This window comes from Tubulanus polymorphus, chromosome 11 (genome assembly GCF_964204645.1).
Source record: "Tubulanus polymorphus chromosome 11, tnTubPoly1.2, whole genome shotgun sequence".
In the NCBI taxonomy this organism is placed as follows: domain Eukaryota; kingdom Metazoa; phylum Nemertea; class Palaeonemertea; order Tubulaniformes; family Tubulanidae; genus Tubulanus; species Tubulanus polymorphus.
Window position 1 is genome coordinate 12,281,644 of NC_134035.1, and position 6,827 is coordinate 12,288,470.

A 6,827-nucleotide genomic window follows, 5' to 3' on the forward strand; every position below is an offset into this window, starting at 1 on the left:
ATCAGGAGTCTTCTCCTTCCTGCTTCAACTGTCATGTAGAAACGTGACAAACAAACTGAATTGTCAGTGCGTTACAACACTGATGACCTCCTTTAATACTGCTGCTTGCTGCTGGCTCTGTTTTTGGGGTGATATTGAAATCAGGAGTCTCCTCCTTCCTTCTTCAACTGTCATGTAGAAACGTGACAAACAAACTGAATTGTCAGTGTGTTACATCACTGATGGGCTCCTTTAATACAGCTGCTTGCTGATTGGTGTTAATTGATACACTCTGTTTTGGGGTGATATATTGATTTTTGGTGAGTTTTGCTTCCTGATCTCCCTTATTGCGACTTAACGTTTTAAATGTATGAATATTCAAAGCAGCTATCCATCGATAGCTTTGTGGTGGTTGTATCATTGAAATGTCGCTGGTGTTGGTTCTGTGTATAAATTGTAATATATGTTGGTGAATTGGGATTGATTCTTATGTTTTCTGATCGTCCTTATTGCGACTTTACGTTTTAAATGTATAAATATTCAAAACAGCTATCCATCGATAGCTTTGTGGTGGTTGTATCATTGAAATGTCGCTGGTGTTGGTACATTGTATATATTGTAATATATGTCGGTTAGTTGGGATTGATTCTTATGTTTTCTGATCATCCTTATCGTGACTTAACGTTTTAAATGTATAAATATTCAAAGCAGCTATCCATCGATAGCTTTGTGGTGGTTGTATCATTGAAATGTCGCTGGTGTTGGTACATTGTATATATTGTAATATATGTCGGTTAGTTGGGATTGATTCTTATGTTTTCTGATCATCCTTATCGTGACTTAACGTTTTAAATGTATAAATATTCAAAACAGCTATCCATCGATAGCTTTGTGGTGGTTGTATCATTGAAATGTCGCTGGTGTTGGTACATTGTATATATTGTAATATATGTCGGTTAGTTGGGATTGATTCTTATGTTTTCTGATCATCCTTATCGTGACTTAACGTTTTAAATGTATAAATATTCAAAACAGCTATCCATCGATAGCTTTGTGGTGGTTGTATCATTGAAATGTCGCTGGTGTTGGTACATTGTATATATTGTAATATATGTCGGTTAGTTGGGATTGATTCTTATGTTTTCTGATCATCCTTATCGTGACTTTACGTTTTAAATGTATAAATATTCAAAGCAGCTATCCATCGATAGCTTTGTGGTGGTTGTATCATTGAAATGTCGCTGGTGTTGGTACATTGTATATATTGTAATACATGTTGCTTAGTTGGGATTGATTCTTATGTTTTCTGATCATCCTTATCGTGACTTTACGTTTTAAATGTATAAATATTCAAAACAGCTATCCATCGATAGCTTTGTGGTGGTTGTATCATTGAAATGTCGCTGGTGTTGGTTCTGTGTATAAATTGTAATATATGTCGGGTAATTGGGATTGATTCTTATGTTTTCTGATCGTCCTTATTGGGACTTTACGTTTTAAATGTATAGATATTCAAAGCATCTATCCATTGATAGCTTTGTGGTGGTTGTATCATTGAAATGTCGCTGGTGTTGGTACTGTGTATATGGTATCAGCAAATTGTTATCATATTACACATTTTAAAAGTGTTATATTCAAAGATGCTATTGCTTGATAGCTTCAACTTTGTTCTTTGCACCTGAAGGTTGATAATTGTCATGTAGAAACGTGACAAACGAACTGAATTGTCAGAGTGTTACATCACTGATGACCTCCTTTAATACTGCTACTTGCTGCTGGGTGTTAATTGATACACTCTGTTTTGGGGTGATATTGAGTTCAGGAGTCTCCTCCTTCCTTCTTCAACTGTCATGTAGAAACATGACAAACGAACTGAATTGTCAGTGCGTTACAACACTGATGACCTCCTTTAATACTGCTTCTTGCTGCTGGTTGTTAATTGATACACTCTGTTTTGGGGTGATATTGAGTTCAGGAGTCTCCTCCTTCCTTCTTCAACTGTCATGTAGAAACATGACAAACGAACTGAATTGTCAGTGCGTTACAACACTGATGACCTCCTTTAATACTGCTACTTGCTGCTGGGTGTTAATTGATACACTCTGTTTTGGGGTGATATTGAGTTCAGGAGTCTCCTCCTTCCTTCTTCGACTGTCATGTAGAAACATGACAAACGAACTGAATTGTCAGTGCGTTACAACACTGATGACCTCCTTTAATACTGCTGCTTGCTGCTGGGTGTTAATTGATACGCTCTGTTTTGGGATGAGTCTCCTCCTTCCTTCTTCAAAAGTCATGTAGAAACGTGACAAACAAACTGAATTGTCAGTGTGTTACATCACTGATGGGCTCCTTTAATACTGCTGCTTGCTGCTGGCTCTGTTTTGGGGTTATATTGAGATCAGGAGTCTCCTCCTTCCTTCTTCAACAGTCATGTAGAAACGTGACAAACAAACTGAATTTTCAGTGTGTTTCATCACTGATGACCTCCTTTAATACTGCTGCTTGCTGCTGGGTGTTAATTGATACACACTGTTTTGGGGTGATATTGAGTTCAGGAGTCTCCTCCTTCCTTCTTCAACTGTCATGTAGAAACATGACAAACAAACTGAATTGTCAGTGTGTTACATCACTGATGACCTCCTTTAATACTGCTGCTTGCTGCTGGGTGTTAATTAATACACTCTGTTTTGGGATGAGTCTCCTCCTTCCTTCTTCAACAGTCATGTAGAAACGTGACAAACAAACTGAATTGTCAGTGTGTTACATCACTGATGGGCTCCTTTAATACTGCTGCTTGCTGCTGGCTCTGTTTTGGGGTGATATTGAGTGCAGGAGTCTCCTCCTTCCTTCTTCAACTGTCATGTAGAAACGTGACAAACGAACTGAATTGTCAGTGCGTTACAACACTGATGACCTCCTTTAATACTGCTGCTTGCTGCTGGGTGTTAATTAATACACTCTGTTTTGGGGTGATATATTGAGTTTTGGGGAGTTTTGCTGCCTGATCTCCCTTGTAGCGACTTTACGTAAAAAGAATAAAAGGTATAAAAGAATAATAGGTTTAAAAGAATGATGTGAAATAATTATAGTTTCCTATAAACTTTACATGTCAATGAAGAAACAGATGGGAAATACTGTTACATGTTAATTTCTACATTCTGTTCTAATTAAGGGTGATGATTAAAACTTGAATGAGTCATTACTTGTTCAGTAGATTTGTTAGATAGGAATCAGCTAAACTGGATCAGAGTGTTTTATCAATTCTGATAAACTCTAAACCTGAGTTAATAAAACTTCAAAACATTGGAGTCAATTCTTATCCATTATAGCCTATTAAATGAAGATCGATCATCATAAACACCGGTGAAAACAATTGACGTCTCACTTTGCACCTGACGTCTCACTTTGTACCTGACGTCTCACTTTGTACCTGACTTCTCACTTTGCACTGATGCATCCATGCACTAATGCACTTGCATGAAATGGCACTAAATACATAAAGACACACAAATTGTGTTTATGTATATTTCAGGGGATACACATGCACACCCGCGGGTCCATGCGCATGATCGGCATGTAGAGTGCTATCTTTGTTTGTGTGTGGATATAATTTGTGATAATGTTTCAGTGTTTGTCATTGAAAAGCATTAATTCTACAAACAATCTTAAATACTCATTTTGTAAACAAAAACATAAAAGGTTAATGATTAATTGTAAAATGGTAAAAATGAAATGTGAAAATATCTATGTCTGAAATAATGTACTGAAGATTAAGTCGCAGTGGTTATAGAAAGATTAGAGCGTCAGATCAGCTAGATCAGATGTACTGAGTTATCTCACTCAAAGTCAGAAACAAAGAGTCACAGGGAAAGTTAACAGTTCCAGAGGAACGTCGAGTCATTTGTCTGAACTGACTTTAAATCAGGTATGATATTGAAATTGTATAAATCAATTTTCAAAGTATCAAAATTGAAAATTATTCATATTTTGTGTTTTCTTGTAGCAAATATTGAGAGGTCACAGAACTGAGTGTCACTAGAGATGAGACAATCACCAGGCATCAGTTAGATGAATGTCACCACTCAGATCAGTAGTACTGATTCATCTCCGTCAAAGTCAGCAAAAGTCGCAAGGAAGGTTGACAGTTCCAGAGGAACGTCGAGTCATTAGTCTGAACTGACTATAAATCAGGTATCAAGGTACATAAAAACATGGTTCTCTTGTTGTAGGAAAAGTCTCAAACATTATGCTGGTCTGTTAGACATACAATACCAGAGGAAGGATAAGTCATTGAACTGACTATAAATCAAAGTCTCAAAATCTAAAATTATTCATATTTTATGTTTTCTTGTAGCAAATATTGAGAGGTTTAACCACAGTGTCACCATAGATGAGAATATCACTAGTGAGATCAGTACAGAACTATGTCCCTCCAAGTGGATAGATCAGGGCGTCACCAGTGAGATAAGTGCATCTCAAGTGAGATGAGATCAGTGGTGCTGTGCTATATCTGCCTCTAAGTCAGGAACTAAGTAACAATTAAGAGTCACATGTAAACAGTTCCAGAGGAATGTCGAGTCATTAGTCTGAACTGACTTTAAATCAGGTATAATATTGAAAATGATATGAATCAATTTTCAAATCAAAAGTTGAAAATTGCCGGTATTCATATGTATTTTGTGTTTTCTTGTAGCAAATATTGAGAGGTCCACAGAACTGAGTCATCAGAGATGAGACAATCACGAGGCATCAGTTAGATGAATGTCACCACTGAGATCAGTTGTACTTAATTAACTGCCTTAGCAACAAAGTAGAGTCACAAACTTAACAGTTGCAAAGGAAGGTCGAGTCATTAGTCTGAACTGACTTTAAATCAGGTATAACTTTGAAATTACATGAATCAATTTTTAAATCTCACGTTTTTCAAAATTATTCATATTTTGAGTTTTCGTTTTGTGAGTAGGAAATATCTAGAGATGTTATGTTACTAAAAGATGGAAAAATACCTTCAGAATTCACATGAATATTCTTCCAAAGTTGAAAGAATGGATGAGTCATGAATCTGAACAGACTATAACTCAGGTATATTGTAATAGAAAAACGACTTATGTTTTAATGTTTGGTTGATTGTTGAAAATATCCTTTAATGTTTGTTTGTTTGTCTTGTAGGTGAAAATGTGTGAAATATCTAATCTAACTCGATGTTGACTCTGATAATCAGGTGGCGCCTGTTGATCGTTTGAGAACTCTAATGCGTTGCTGGAACTTGGAGAACTCTAATGCGTTGCTGGAACTTGGTGAACTCTAATGCATTGCTGGAACTTGGTGAACTCTAATGCGTTGCTGGAACTTGGTGAACTCTAATGCGTTACTGGAACTTGGTGAACTCTAATGCGTTACTGGAACTTGGAGAACTATAATGCGTTGCTGGAACTTGGAGAACTCTAATGCGTTGATGGAACTTGGTGAACTCTAATGCGTTGCTGGAACTTGGTGAACTCAAATGCGTTACTGGAACTTGGAGAACTCTAATGCGTTACTGGAACTTGGAGAACTCCAATGTTTTGCTTGAACTTGGAGAACTCTAATGCGTGGCTTAACTTGGAGAATTCTTGTGAATGTTAAGACTTTGAGAATTCTTATGTGTGTGCAACTGACCCTGTGTATCAATATGTGTGTTCAATTCGGGATTTACTTTGATTTGAATAAAACAAGTTAGAATATCTTTGATCGTTTCTAAAGAATAGTTGATGTTGTTTTGAGGTGGAACTGAAATGCAGTAGTCAGTTCCGTAGTGTGTTTGAACTTGACATGACATGATGACTGACCTTGATTTCTTCTTGTTGACTTCTGTCTGTGTTTGTTAATTACACTTCGTAACTCGTTTGTTTTTGTAAAACTTATTTATTTCTATGAAATGATATGGTGATTTGTAGAGGAGCTGTAGTGTATTCTCAACTTGGTGTAAATAGTAAAACGAGGTGGAAAGTACTTAACCAGTTTTATCTTGTCTTATTTGTTACATTGATAGATAAATTGATTTTGTGGTACTTAATTGATTTAAAGTGCTTGTGATTGGTGTTTGATAATTGGTTGACCTCTTTGTTTACTTATAAATACATATTGAACTATTAATCACGAAGACTAAAACCTATTCGTGGTTTAGTTGTTCACTACAAATTGTTTGTGTTGTTTTTCTGTGGTCTACAGTGGACTCGACTCTTCTAACTCGAATCACACTAATCAAGTATAGTATCACATTGACTCTCAGACATTTTCAAACTCTTTGAAATTCTATTGTCTGCAGTCAATCACCTGTACTCGCTTGTTTTAATTGATTTAGTAAGGAGAACTCGGTCTACCCATGCACATTTAAACTTGATAGTCCAGATTATATTTTTCAATATATACTAACACGTTTTAAGTGTAATGATAGATAACTACAGTAAACCTAACTCGGATTTTCACTTCAACTCGTGCCAATCTAGCGGGTCTCAGTTAATCCCAGTAAGGGCGAGCCGGTTTACTGAAGAACTGTCTGTCACCGTTACCCAGAATATGTCTACTCAAGTATTGAACCTGGGGCACCCCTGTTTATCCTCTATTCAGCATCAGGACCACTGAAATCAGGGGCAGTAATTTTTGGGTTCGAACTCTGGACATTCGCCTAGTTTAAATGATGCTATGATCGCCATCTATTGGAAGTTGGCTGAACTGACTAGACGGCTCTTATTTGTCTCACTGACTCTTCTTTAATCGAATACGAATACGAAGGAGAGTCAGTGAGACAAATAAGAGCTGTCTAGTCGGTTCAGCCAAATTCCAATAGATGGCGATTACATGAG

The 6,827-nt window shown here is 36.7% G+C and overlaps 1 long non-coding RNA gene across 1 annotated transcript; it reads left to right on the forward strand.

The window, feature by feature from the left end:
- Window positions 1-3,166: 3,166 nt before the first annotated feature.
- LOC141913132 (uncharacterized) lies at window positions 3,167-4,819 on the forward strand. The gene is made up of 4 exons (XR_012620228.1): window positions 3,167-3,907; window positions 3,986-4,181; window positions 4,337-4,588; window positions 4,676-4,819. It is a non-coding gene; the product is annotated as an uncharacterized LOC141913132 (long non-coding RNA).
- Window positions 4,820-6,827: the final 2,008 nt, after the last annotated feature.